We start from the raw sequence: 12,510 nt of genomic DNA, 5'->3' as shown, positions 1-12,510 counted from the left end.
TATTATGTGGTGGTGGTCATAACTAGGAAGAAAAATATTATGATTAATTTTACACATGTGGGTATTAACATAGTGAAATACTAGAATTTTTTAATGTTTTTCAGTAAAAAAAATTGTATATTTATATTGATCATAATGTTACAGAAGTCCAAATAAATACCAAGCACGCTTCCTAGAGAAAGAGAGGGACCCCGTTTATTAACACTAGTGGACTCTGGGAATAATTTCCAAATCAGAGTGAAGAAACTCACAGAGGGCTTCACTTTTTATAACCTTCTGGGGTCTTTGTCTTGCAGATATGGTTCTGCCCCCTTGTGGGTTTACAGGAAGGCCCCCAGGAGTTGGGGGTCCCCATGCCATATCCGATGATCTGTCCTGGGGCCAGCGATAACGACCTTCCCCCACCCCCTCAGGGCAGTGCATTGTTCACTGTTTTTATGGCCTGACAAGCCTTGCAAGACCAGTTTCCTCCTTATTCCCCCCTCCCCTTGTCCCACAAGCTTCTTTTAGCCTTGTGGAGCAACGAATCCACAGGCGGTGTTTCTGGTATCCAGGTGTTCAGTCCTGCAACCTTGAGAGCAGTGGGGGTGGTCAGGATGATGGTATGTGGTCCCCTCCAGGTAGGAGTCAGTCCTTGGGTGGTCTTTACCCAAACAGAGCCACCAGGTTGAAAAGGCAGAATGTCTTGGACATGCTTCTGGATTGCTTTCTGGGTAGACTGTAAAGCCTGTAAGAACTTGAATAACAATTAGTTATGGATTTCAGCCTTTACCCACCAGAATCTGTAGAGGCCCCACTGGTTTCCAGGGCAGCCTTCCGGGCCACTTCGTCTGTGGCCTGGTTTCCTTTTGCCTCTGTGGAGTCCCCATACCCCGCACGTGAGCTGTTGCAATCAAATACCCACCATCAGCACAAATTGTCACTGATTCTTCACAGAGAGCCTGAATAAGGGCAATCAACTCGGCCTTCTGTGCCGAAGTCCTGCAGGCGAGCGCCTGAGATCAGATGGTTTAGTCCAAAACAACCACCACTGCCCCTGCATACCTGATTCCTCCCTGGATAGAACTACTCCTGTCCATGAATAGTACCTCATCCAGCGATGCCAGTGATGAGGCTGTTGCACTTGAGATGTCAGTGAGGCCCAGGTGGGCTGTCTTTACAAAGTCGTTGACCTCTAAATAGTTCTTTAGAGGTTCCTCAGGGTCATCATCAGGAAGGAGGTTGGTAGCAGAAGAGCCTGAAACTGGATGACTTGAGCATTTGACATCCAGTGCTCCGGTGTGCTCCCGAGCAAAGCCTCGACCGCATAGCTGTGGCCACTACCACCCGGAGGCAAGCAGGCTAACCAGATGCAACAGGATCGAGTCTGTTGGACAAGTAGGCTACTGGTCTTTTCTAAGGCCCAAGACTTTGGGCGAGGACTCCTTTGGCTATGCACCTTGTCTCACATACACATCTGGTAGTGCCAGTTGGCCCATCATCCTTGCTCTGCTCATGTCTGTCTTACTGCCTAATATATTACCTCAAGGATCCTGGCTCTGAATTCTTTCAGGGAAAATGGGCGTTGAAATTCTCTTCTGTAATTACTTCCATGCTGAGATGGGTCAGAAGTTTCTCTCAGAGCTAAGAAATCCTTGCTGTCTGTCAGAGGGACGATGAGGCCTGGGCACAGAAGGAGGTGGGCTTGTGACCTGGCAGAGACAAACTGTAGCAATTAGAATAGTAAGAGTCACAATATCCTTGTCTCTATGGAGCCATGTCCATGAAGACGCAGGCATCTTCTAAGTCTATTATACAGTTTTCTGCAGGCCACTGTTAGGGCTGTGTGTGGTGGCTGGTTCCTCTTTCCAGTAACAATCACAGTCTGTCCAACTCCCCAAAATGTATTCTGGCACGGGAGAAAGTTGCTTTGCTGTACACAGGTAGCTTAATCCTTATACAACTGGGCTTGGACCTCTGCCTAGCAAACTGCAGTCTACAGGTTCAATATGCAGCCTCTGATTCTCCCAACCCAATGGGGTCTCGGCCAGTCCCTCAGTCAGACTTCTCCTCTCTTGGAGAATCTCAAAGTCCTGAAGGCTCCCTTCCGGGTCCAGGGAGAGTGTCTTTCCTTTGCCCTTTTGTTAACCTTATTTACTAGTTACAGGGTCCTGCCATAAGCTGCCAGTCCCAAACAGCCAGAGTTGCAGTTAGAAACAGCCCTGCATATTACAAAGTGCTCCTGTGGCAGTGGGTTGGGTACCAGGCCCCTGCTTTCGTACCTGTCCCCTGAGTTCTCGTGTCACCTCTGACATGTGTGTCATAGGTTCGCCATCACTGTCTTAGAGCCATGTGGGCAGTGCTATTCTGAACATACTTGGGGGGAGAGAGTTCCAGCTCCTGGCAGTTCTAGGAAGGAAAGCAGGAGCGGTACCCACGTAGGGCCTCTTGGTAAACGCCTCCCAGATATAACCTTAACTTTGAGAAAAATGCTGTTTACTAGATATTGCACTGATGAGGAACCCAATGTTCCGGGAGGTCAACTAATTTGACCAAGGTCACAAGTAAGTGCCAGAGTGGAATTCCAGCTTCAGCGGGTACCGGGATCGCTCGCTACAGCGGCTCCTATCGGCTGTCCTGCGTGCTACGGGAGATGGTACCTCATGGCAAGGCAGCCGGGGCTGATACCCGTGACGAGGTCGGGGACAGCGCACAGTAGGGAGGATGCGAGGACCTAGAGGGGCATGCACTGGAAAGGGATATCAGCCCCTCCTCTGCTAGCAACAACAGGTACCGAACCCTTTCAGTACGTTTATCCCGGACACTTTTACAGATTCCAGGGCCCATTGTCTTCCTTTAACCAGCAAGCCAAATGACACTGGCCTGTACTATTTCCTATTGTGAGTTAGAGGAAGACAATTCCTACAGAGGGGAGAAATAGAAACAGCGGGAGTTTCAGAGAGAACTACAGGCTGTCACTGTAGTAGCCCTCCCTCCCGGAGGTTGGGGTCTGACCTGAGGAGGAAAATGACTCTTAGTTGGCCTGGAATAGAAGGCAGAGGATGACAAGGGTGCAGGGAAATTTTACTAAAAGCCTGGAGGGTCTTCTGAAAGGAAAGATCCTTAATTCAGCACAGGCAGGGGGCAGGGTCCATAAAATCTCTCCGCCCTGTGGAGCTGTGAGCCCCGCCACTGAAAGTCCCAGTCAGACAAGAAAAGCTGCAAATACCTTTAAATCTACCCCAGAATTCCAAAATTTTAACCTAACAGCAAAATCACAGAGCAAACCAAAGTCCCTAGTACACAAACATAGACAGAAATTTTTACTAAGTGGGCTGATTCCTCCCATGATAGAGAGCAAACGTCTCTGAGAAAACTAACTCAACAGCACTGCTTGATACTTTTGCAGACCATCATGGGTTCAGCCTTCAGCAAATCAAACATTTTAACCAGATGAGTGAACAGAAAATCAAAGTAGCTTCCGCTTTCACACAGACCAGTTAATCAGCAGATAATTATGCCAAGACAGACAAACATCCGTACTCATACTCTCTCAGACTAGCCCAGACTGGAGCTGAGCAGAAAAATGCCCAACTCCTCAGATGGGCATGGGGGTACTCCCAGCACCCACGCCCTAGACCAGAATTCTCAACCAACATCTCTGTGAGAACCTACTGGAGGAGTTAAGGCTGCATCCAGCCCCGCTTCTCGGTAGCAAATTGGCTAGTCCCACACACAAACAAACAGAAGAGTGAACCCATAATTTCTTAATCGAATCTGAATTCACTCACCTTCGGAGTCCTGATTCCTGATTTACCTGATGAAGTCCTATGACTTCCAGGGAGGTGATCAAGCTCCCCCTTCCACTCACCTGGATTGGGGCTGACTGACTGGGACCCCTACCTTACAGAGTCTGTCAACAGGTCCAGAGGTGTCTGTCCACTTTCTCCAGATGCTGGCCGGGTCCTGGGCTGAGGTCCGGGAGTGCCTGGAGTTCCCCCCAGTTCAATTCTGCTAAAATCAGCAGCCCGTGCCTTCCGGAGGCCTGTCCCATGTCCCCGGGCCCCAAACCCCGTTCACTCACCGGAGGCAAGAGCCAAACGTGGTTAGCTTCTCGGTTCAGGGAACCATATGTTACAGAAGACCAAAGAAATACCAAGCACGCTTCCTAGAGAAAGGGAGGGACCCCGTTTATTAACACTAGTGGACTCCGGGAATAATTTCCAAATCAGAGTGAAGAAACATGCAGAGGGCTTCACTTTTTATAACCTTCTGGGGTCTTTGTCTTGCAGATATGATTCCACCCCCTTTCATGGGCTTACAGGAAGGCCCCAGGTGTTGGGGGCTCCCATGCCATATACAGTGATCTGTCCTGGGGCCAGCGATAATGACCTTCCCCCCACCCCCCACCCCAGGGCAGTGCATTGTTCGCAGTTTTTATGGCCTGACATGCCTTGGAAGACCAGTTTCCTCCTCAATATCCCCTTTAAGGTATCTGCTGTGACAACTCTGATTAGGAATTCTTGTCCTACACTCAGCTTTCCCCCAAGAGGTCATGTAATATACAGCCTTAATGGAAAATTCTTTTATGCATTTGAGGAATTTATATTGAGTACTGACTATCTTCTGTAAGAGTATAGAATGCTGAGGAATAGTTTTCTACAATGCAATGATGAAGAAAGGATATAAATTACCAAATAGAAAAACATATGCTGTGTCAGATAGTGACAGATGCTATGAAAAAGAAAAGCAGGCATAAAATAGAGTGAATGGAGGTGTTGTATTTTACTGAGAGTTCAGAAAGACCCGCAAAGAGACATTTCAGCAGTCCTAGAGGAAGACAAAGTGGGAGTCATGAAGTTATCTGGGGGAAGTGTGTGCCCTGCTGTGGGAAGAGTCAGTGCGAAGACCCAGAGAGTGGCGTTTGTTTCAGATACTCAAGGCTCTTTTCAAAAAATTAAATTTATTGCAGTGCATTGGTTAATAAATTATATGGGGTTCAAGTGCACAATTCCATGATCCATCATCTGTTTATTGCTTTGTGTGCCCACCACCCAAAGCCAAATCTTCTTCCATCACCATGTATTTGACCCCCTTAACCCATTACTAGCCCCCCATCCCCACACCCCTATTCTCTCTGGTAACCACCACACTGTTGTCTGTGTCTATGAGTTTTTTATTTTTCCTGTTTGTCCATTTGTTGCTTTCAGCTTTAGATCCCACCTATGAGTGAAATCACATGGTTCTTGGGAAGCCAGAGTGTGAAGGGGAATGAGCAAGAGGGAGAGTGATGAGAGAGAGAGCGTCAGAGAATGTGCGGGGAGAATGTGGCCCCGCTGTGGCTGAGGTAATTGCTTGCCTACATGTCATTCATTTCCTTTTTAACTTTTATTTCAAAGGATTCCTGTGAATAGAAATGTTTTTTTTTTTTTGTATTTCCATCTGTTGGTAAAGATTGTAGTGTCTTTATTTTTAAAATATTTTATTTATTTATTTTTAAATCCTCACCCAAGGATGTGCTCTTTATTGATTTTTTTTTTTTTTTTTTTTTTTTTTAGAGAGAAAGGAAGGGAGAGAGAGAGAAACATCCATGTGAGCGAGAAACATTGTCTGCTTGCCTCCCAATTGGTTGCCTCCTGACTGTGTCCTGACAGGATTGAGCCTGCAAACTAGGTATGTGCCCTGACTAGGAATGGAAACTGCCACCTTTCGGTGGTGCACAGGATGACACTCCAACCAACGGAGCCACACTGGCCAGTGTTGTAGTGTCTGTTTTTAAAGGGTCACATTTGGAGTATATGAGCTTAGATACCACCGCCCAGAGAACTGCGCATCCCTCACAAAATACACACGTGCAGACACACACACACACACACACACACACACACACACACACACACACCACACTATGTCCCCCTGGGGCCATGTTACTCCCTGCTCGTCTCACAGCCACAATAATTAGGAATGATATAGGGCAGGTTGTTAACATAAAATTATCTTTACCGTAAAGAATGTATAAATAATTCCCAAATTCAAGTTGGTAAGCCTCCCATGAACACGGGACTCCATTATATTAAGATCATTTTGTGTCCTGTATTAAACAAATTAAAATCCATTTGGAAAAAAGTGAGAGAGGAAAGAAATAGACGTGGAAAATAACAAGATCTGACAAGCTCAGAGGGCCCCCGAGAGACTGCTGAGGACAAAGCTTCTTGTTTCTGGCAGAATTCCAACCCCAGTTCTATCCCCTGATGCCCAGAATAACTAACAAAACAGCAAAAACCAATTTATGCAAAAGAGAAAGGAATTTATGCAAAAGAGAAAGGAGTGCTATCCTTTTGATGTCAAGATGTATTACTGGTTGAACATCCACTAGAAAACTAGGCAAAGGGAACAAACACACAAATTATATCAGCAAATATATGATGTACAACAAGAGATGAGGATTTTTGAAAAGAAAAACGGTAAGACTTTTCTAAATGCTTTTAGATGCAAATCTCTTTGAATCAGAAAACTGAATCTCGGTTTTGAATCTCAATCTGCAATATGTTAGCTGCTTGAACTTGGAGAGACAACAGATTCATTCTAAGTTAATCATTCTAAATTAATATTCTCCCTCAAAAAGCTTAGCATAGTTCCTTGCTGTGTGGAATGATAAATGACTAGTTATCACTGGTGATAAGATTTGGCTGATTTTTTCCCCCTTCTTCATAAATGTCTCCATTGCTTCCCCCCTCTTGGTAATAAAGTATTGCACCACAATGCTCATTAGCATCTTAAATACAAATTTTCATGTGACTGCCCAACGCGTGTGATGGTACAGTGAGATGTATGCCTCAAGAATTGCTATTGCAAGGTAGATCTACTCCCATGTTTCTGGACCTTAAAAAAAAAATACAAAACAGGGTAAATACATCCTATCTTAAATAGTTGAAAAAAATGCCCTCTTTTACTCTATTTGCCTACTCCCCTTAACTGCAACACTCCTCTAATCTGTTCTAATTTTATTAAAACACTTAATGCCTCCAATTCCTTCCTCTGTCTCATCCAATTGGACTTCCATTCTTATCACTTAATTGTCAACAATTACCCCTATATTGCTGAATCCAACAGAAACCTCTGGTTGTAACATTAAATAAATTATTTAAAATTTAATTAGCAACGTAGCACACAAACATGGCAGTCTCTCAGCTATGGGTTAGGTTGGTTTGGCTCTCAGGTGACTTCAACTAGAAGTTCTCAGGGTCCAATCTCTCTGAATCTTTCCTGAAGCAGCTACTGGGCTCTTAGACTTACCTAAATGGGGTCTCTGAGTGGAAAGTCTTCATGTGAAAGTCTGAAATCCTCGCCAGATCACTGATGATGGAGACTGAAGCTCTGTCCCCAGACAAGACAGCAGGAAGGAGTGAAGCATTGGTCCCCAGTCAGGCTTAGGACTCCACCATGTTCTGTCCAGTTGAAGGTGCACACACCCTAATGGTCTGTAACAGAGGATATATTTTCAGCTCCCTTTATTGGCTCATTAGGCACTGTTTTCATTGTTACTCCCACCTCTGAGCACATTGTATCCCATGGGACAATAGTCTGGAAGGAAAAGAAAATTTCCTACTGATTCGTTGTTCCCAGGTGAGCATATTAGTTGTCAGGTGAATCTAGTTCTTATTATTCCTTCTCCATGAACTCATCTGCCTTCCAGAGGACTAACCTCCATGCCGGGAGCCGGTCCATCCTTGCTGTTTCAAGGGACCTGGCATATATGGCATACTGTTCTTAAAATGTCTGCTCACCTTCTTGGCACTATGTGTTTTAACCAAGGTCTCCTCTCTGAGAAAGGTTGTTTCCCCAGGTAGGGATTTTCCCCTGAAGTTAGGGAGGGAATAAAAGCCCTCAACTAAGTGCCAGGCGGGCAATTAATCACTTTAACTACGAACAATCATGCTTAAGCTACATAATCTTTACTCCCTGGAATGGAGATAAGAAACGACCTAACCTTTGTAATAGAGATTGATAGGATTGAATCAACTGGTATAAATACAGATGTAACAAGACAGAGAGAGACAGAACTTAGAAGACAGAACTTAGAAGACAGAGCCAAGAGACACAGAACTTAGCAAGAGAACATGGCAAAAGATCCTGGACTGAACCTGACTATAGAACATGGCAAGAGAACCTGACTAGAACCTGGTGACTGAACCTGGCTGGAGAACCTGGAGAACCTAGCAAGAGAACATGGATACAGAACCTTGCTGGAGATCCTAACCAGAACTTCGCTGGAGATCCAGACTAGAACTTGGCTGGAGATCCTGGCTAGAGATCCTGGCTAGAGATCCTGGCTAGGCTGCTGATCAACTGAACGCTATCTCTGTGTCATTCCTTCTTCGCTGTCTCCGTATCATTTCTTCTTTGCTGACTCCGTCCACACCTTTGGGGACCCCTGGACCTGCTGGGGTTGGACCCCAGCACCTCCATGCATTTTATCCTAACGTTGAGATAATATTTTCACCAGATCTACAACTGAGGAACCTGTCTTGATACAGACTTCCACTTTATTGACTTGTGATGGGGAACAATTCCTAATATCTTCAGGAAATTGGTAACCCCTCTTCAACAAGAGAGAGAGAGAGTTGTGTTCCTTTGCCACAAAACAAATGGTGCTATAATCCTTGATTGACATGACTTAAAAAAGTATCCCCAAAAGGCTAAACATAGCAATGCTACCAATATAGCAGAAAGAAAACTTATTGGGAAAATGTTTTGTAGTCATGTTCATGGCAAATGAGAAATTGTATTCTAAAAGCCTTAGTAATGACCATGATATGACTTTTGACAAAACAATTTTAGAGTGCTCATTTATTCCTTCTCTTAAAAATGTTTAATTATAGCCAAAACAGAGTGGCTTAGTTGGTTGAATGTTGTCCTGTGCACCGAAAGGTTGCCAGTTCGATTCCTGGTCAAGGCACATGCCTGGGTGTGGGTTTGATCCCTGGTTGGGATGCATGTGAAAGGCAACCTATTGATGGTTCTGTCTTAAATTGATGCTTCTCTGTTTCTCCGTCTCTCTAAGTATGTCCTCAGGTGAGATTAAAAACAGTTCATTTATAAGATATATTTAGATTTTTTCCACACACTGTACTGAGCTTAGAATCTAATATGGATTGTCTTATTTCATTTTTACAAAAGTCTATTGTATGTAGTCAGTACTATTATGAAATCCATTTTACATCTGCAGAAATGGGTCTAAGAGAGTGATTGAGAAAGGATACAGGGCAGGCTGAGGGACCCCACCAGTGCATGATTGAAGCTGGGGAAAATGTGGGAGGTTGGCCAGCTGGGGAGGGGCCAAAAAGGTGCTCCAGGGCATGTCTGGCCCTTCTCACTCAGTCCTGATCAGCCAGATGCCAACAGCAAGCTAACCTACCAGTTGGAGCATCTGCCCCCTGGTGGTCAGTGCACGTCATAGCACTGGTTGACTGGTCAACTGTCTGCCCCCTGGTGGTCAGTGCATGTCATAGTGAGCAGTTGGGCAGCCTTAGCATTCATTAGCATATTATGCTTTGATTGGTTGAATGGTCGGCCTGTCAACTGCACACTTAGCATATTAGGCTTCTATTATATAGGACTAGAGGCCTGGTGCATGAAATTCATGCATGGGGAGGTGTCCCTCAGCCCAGCATGCACCCTCTCCAATCCAGGACTCCTTGGGGGATGTCCAACTGACGGTTTAGGCCCAATCCCTTTGGGCCTAAACCGTCAGTCAGACATCCCTCTTGCAATCCGGGACTGCTGGCTCCTAACCACTCGCCTCCCTGCCTGCCTGATCGCCCCTAAACACCTTTGCCTGCTTGCCTGATCACCTCTAACCACCTCTGCCTGCCTGCTTGATTGCCCCCTAATTGCCTCTGCCTGCCGGCCTTATCACCGCCTAACCACTCCCCTGCCGGCCTGGTCTCCCACAACTGTTCTTCCCTGCCAGCCTGGTTGCCCCCAACTGCTCTCCTCTGCTGGCCTGATCACCCCTAACTGCCTCTGCCTTGGCCCCTGCCACCATGGCTTTGTCTGGAAGGAAGTCAGACATTTGGAAGATGTCTGGTTGATCCGGTCTAATTAGCATATTGCCCTTTTATTAGTATAGATGGGGAATTTCCACATATGCTATGGAGTTGGTATGAGAATTTAGTAATATTTTAGAGCTGATGGGAAATTATTGGACAGAGCAGATGCTCAATCTATAGCAGCGATTGTGACACTGTCCGAGTTCTGCAATTACTCAGCTCACTGTGACACCAGAGAATCTGTAGTGACAGAAGTGAGTCCAGCATTTCCCTGCTCCTGGGAGAGAGAGAGCTGTGATCTCGAAGGTGGACTTCCTCAGGGGACCCACACAAGGAGCAGAGTGTTTGAGAGGTCAATGATCCATGCTCTGATGTCCTCATTCATGCTGACATCAAATGGCCAGTAAGATTTGTAGACTCTTCAAGCTGTTCCACTCTTGGGAATATCTGCAAAGTTGCTATTTCTTGGTGAATCAAATTATTCCATCTCTTCTTATCTTCCTTCTTGCAAGTCTATCGCGTGTATCTAGTAAACTTTTGGTGTCATCTGAAGTACAAAATGCCTGTGTGTCTGTTTCTGCCCCAAGTAGAATTTGTTTCATTTCTCAAAATTATAGATTTACAGCCTCATTCACTCAGGAGGACTGTACATCCCCACCCACTGTTTTGAGCCTTGAATGAGCCTTAAGAGGGAGGCCTGTGTGTCCCTGCTGTTTGGCTTTGATTTGCACATGTGACAAGCTTTGGTGGAGAGAATGTAAAGCGACGATGCCTAAGAAGATTCTGGAAGAGGCAATGTGACATTCCACCCTTTCCCCTACTCATGTCATGCGAACGAACACCTCTCACACAGGAGTTCCATCAGCCTGGGTCCCAGAAAGAAGACTTACACCGAGCCAAGCACAGCAGAGGAAGAGCCACAAATACTCTGCAGTCTACCCATACTGTGATGAGGAGTAAACTATTGTCATTTGAAGCCACTGTGATGTTGAGAGTTGCTTGTTACCAAATGACTAATACACTCCTTTGTGTGATTCTTAATAATAACTTATTTTTAAACTACAGCTGGATGGACACTGCAGGATATAGGCTTATTCAAGTTTGTATCTTCAGATGACTTGTATATGGAAGTTTAAAACTCCAAAGTAAAAACAGAGCTCAAGGCTTTAAAGATATTTTTTTACTGTAACTTGGCAATTCCATTTTAGTTCCCACTGATTTGAATACAAAACCATAAGAATAATACTCCAAATATTTATATGTATACTTTGTTTTCTGGACTCAAACAGCTCTCACTTTCCAAAATTTGCGAATCAAGTAGTTTTGGATGTGAGGACTTACTTGTACTATACCTTCTACTGGACATGAAGAAAATCCTCATACTCTCTCTCTCCCTTCCTCCTCTCCCACTCTCTTTCTCTTTCCTTCTAAACCACTGATAGAAAGTTGCAAATTCCAGTTTCGTCTTAGAAGGTAGAAACTTGGGAAGCACATCTCTCCCATGCTACCAAGAAAAAGACAAATTATCTATGAAATCATAACTTTTATTGAGCCCTTGAGAGAGCTGAGGTCACAGAGCAGCCAAATAGCCTGAAATCTAAGGAAAATGAGATGACTCTAACAAGAGACAGGGATAGGAGGAAGAGCTTGCCTGGGAAAGAACATGAGAAGAACCCAGGGCCAACATACAAGTGCACAATATTTCAGGTAAAAATCTTAATTAATTTCTAAAGGCCAAGTGTGGACCAGCTACAGTAAGGACAAAATTCCTCTGCAGGGGGTATGGGTATCATCTCACTGCAACTCTCAGATAACCCGGCAGGGGGGCAGAGGGAGTTCTGTTGGTCAGATGAAGTTTCTAGGCAAAGAGATCCAGGAACTGGCAGTTGGCAATTGGGATGAAAAATCTCAGAAATGATAGGAATTCAAGTGATATGGATGGGGCACCAATATGATGTGATATAGATACAGATATTGTGGTTTCTCCCCTGGGCTGTTGGGAGCCTACCATCCCGGAGTTTGTTGGTTTGCTATGAGCATGTTAGGGTGGAATGAACATATTGATGTGGTATGAGCAAGTGATAGCCATTTTTGAATAATATTAGAGGGCCGTTTGTAAGGACAGAGAGGTCCAATTAGGGAGGCAAGCAAAAGGGATTATAGGATCAATTAGTGCATAGACATTTCATTAAACATGATGAAAAACCATTGAACGTATTTAATCAGAAGAAGACCACATCTCTCATTTACATCTAAGATTCAGTTCAAGTAAATTTTTGTGGATGGTATGATGGATGGGTAGAGGGTTCACAGTAATTCAAATAGTCAAGTTAAAGAGAAATTATCAGTAATTCCAAGGAAACCTACTTTATGCTTCTTCTCTCAACGTTAGGAATGAGACATTTCTAGCCAGGAGTGAGAAAATTGGGAACATCTACAGATTCAAAATGATTCTTTACAGTTTAAGAGCCTAACCAAG

General features: G+C 44.7%; 1 non-coding gene across 1 annotated transcript; it reads right to left on the bottom strand.

The window, feature by feature from the left end:
* Nucleotides 1-8,662: 8,662 nt before the first annotated feature.
* On the bottom strand, nucleotides 8,663-8,791 carry LOC132236325 (small nucleolar RNA SNORA32). Its single transcript, XR_009453266.1, has one exon. It is a non-coding gene; the product is annotated as a small nucleolar RNA SNORA32 (small nucleolar RNA).
* Between the last annotated feature and the right edge of the window lie 3,719 nt (nucleotides 8,792-12,510).

This window comes from Myotis daubentonii, chromosome 5, assembly GCF_963259705.1.
Source record: "Myotis daubentonii chromosome 5, mMyoDau2.1, whole genome shotgun sequence".
Lineage (NCBI taxonomy): Eukaryota > Metazoa > Chordata > Mammalia > Chiroptera > Vespertilionidae > Myotis > Myotis daubentonii.
The sequence above is the reverse complement of the archived record's forward strand: the minus strand, read 5'-3'. Positions and strand labels throughout refer to the sequence as shown.